The 1,831-nt window shown below is 32.4% G+C and overlaps 1 non-coding gene across 1 annotated transcript; it reads right to left on the bottom strand.

The window, feature by feature from the left end:
• Positions 1–1,482: 1,482 nt before the first annotated feature.
• On the bottom strand, positions 1,483–1,591 carry LOC112753076 (small nucleolar RNA R71). Its single transcript, XR_003177476.1, has one exon. It is a non-coding gene; the product is annotated as a small nucleolar RNA R71 (small nucleolar RNA).
• Between the last annotated feature and the right edge of the window lie 240 nt (positions 1,592–1,831).

Below are 1,831 nucleotides of genomic sequence, written 5' to 3'. Positions count from 1 at the left end.
TGGTAATTTTTCTTGTTTGATTTCAAAAACTTTAAGTTTGGTGTCTTTTTGGTGTTTTTCTTTCAAATTTTCGAAAATTATTGTCCTTTGATTCTAAAGTTTTAAGTTTGGTGTCTCCTAGTTGTCTTTCTCTTTCTTTAAAATTCAAAAATAAAAAAAAATTTCTTTTATTCTTATTTAAATTTTCAAAAATCTTTACTATCTTTCCCTATCTTCATTTAAAAATTTTTAGTTTGGTGTTTTGTATTTAGTAAAGTTTAAATTTTGAATTTCAAATCTTATCTTTTCAAATCTTTTCAAATCTTCATCTTATCTTTTTATCTTTCTTTAAATTTCAAAATCCTCTCTTATCTTACTTTAATCTCAATTTTTAAAATTCAATTTCAAAATTTAAAATTTAAAATTCAAATTTCAAATTTAAAAATAAAATCTTTTTCAAAAATTAAATTTCAAATCTTATCATTGCAAATCTTTTTCAAATCTTTATCATATCTTCTTGCTTAAAGTCCTTCCTATCTTGTCTTCTTTTTAATTTTAAAACTTTTAAATTTCAGGTCTTTACTCTCTAAAAAAAATTAAATTTCAAAATTAAATCTTTAAATTTATTTTCAATTCTTGTTAGTTGGTTAGTTACTTGTTTTATCTTATCTTAATTTTGAAAGTTTGGTAACTCTCTAATTCTTCTTTCTCTCTCTTCTATTTTCGAAAACTTTCTACTTCTCTCTCTCTCCTTTTTCAAAAATTCTTGCCTCTTTCTCTCTCTTCTAATTTCAAAAATCTTCATTTTCTTTTTTATTTATTTATTTTTCGAAAACTCTTTTAATTTAAAAGATATATTTCTTTTCTTTTCTCCTCTTCTAACTCTTTCAAAGGACCTCTATACTCTGACATAGAAAATCTTTTTTTTTCCTTTTTTGCTTGCATTCTTCTTTCTTGTTTATGAGCAGGAACAGAGATAAAGAACCTCTCGTTGATCCTGACCCTGAACTTGTGAGTTTTCTAAGGAGGCGTTTACAACAAGCTAAAGCACAACACTCCGGAGAAAACCTCACAGAGTTTTTCAAAAAAGAAGCTGAAAATACAAACATGGTAGCCAATCCTAATGGTGGAGGAGACGCAAGGAAGGTCCTGGGTGACTTTACTGCACCCACTTCTAACTTCTATGGAAGAAGCATCTCTATACCTGCAATTGGTGCAAATAACTTTGAGCTGAAGCCTCAACTGGTCACTTTAGTTCAGCAGAACTGCCAGTTTCATGGACCTCCATAGGAAGACAGATTCATGTCTGATTTCTTGTAGATCTATGATACTGTCAAGACTAATGGAGTGGATCCTGAAATCTACAAGCTTATGCTTTTCCCCTTTGCTGTAAGGGACAGAGCTAGGTTATGACTGGATTCTCAGCCTAAGGAAAGCCTAGACTCTTGGAAAAAGGTGGTCAATGTATTCTTGACCAAGTTTTTTCCACCTCAGAAGCTGAGCAAGCCTAGGGTGGAAGTTTAGACCTTCAGACAAAAGGAGGGTGAATCCCTCTATGAGGCCTGGGAGAGGTACAAGCAATTGATCAGAAGGTGCCCTCCTAACATGATTTCAGACTGGACCATGTTAGATATCTTCTATGATGGTCTCTCTGAATTATCCAAGATGGCTTTAGACCACTCTGCTGGTGGATCACTCCACTTGAAGAAAATGCCTGAAGAGGCATAGGAACTTGTTAACATGGTTGCTAACAACCAATTCATGTACACTTCTGAAAGGAACCCTGTAAACACTTGGGTAGCTCAGAAGAGAAGAGTCCTAGAGGTTGAAACCCTGAATACCATATTGGCTC

Source organism: Arachis hypogaea, chromosome 15 (genome assembly GCF_003086295.3).
Source record: "Arachis hypogaea cultivar Tifrunner chromosome 15, arahy.Tifrunner.gnm2.J5K5, whole genome shotgun sequence".
In the NCBI taxonomy this organism is placed as follows: Eukaryota; Viridiplantae; Streptophyta; class Magnoliopsida; order Fabales; family Fabaceae; genus Arachis; species Arachis hypogaea.
This window is presented reverse-complemented; position numbering and strand designations above follow the sequence as displayed.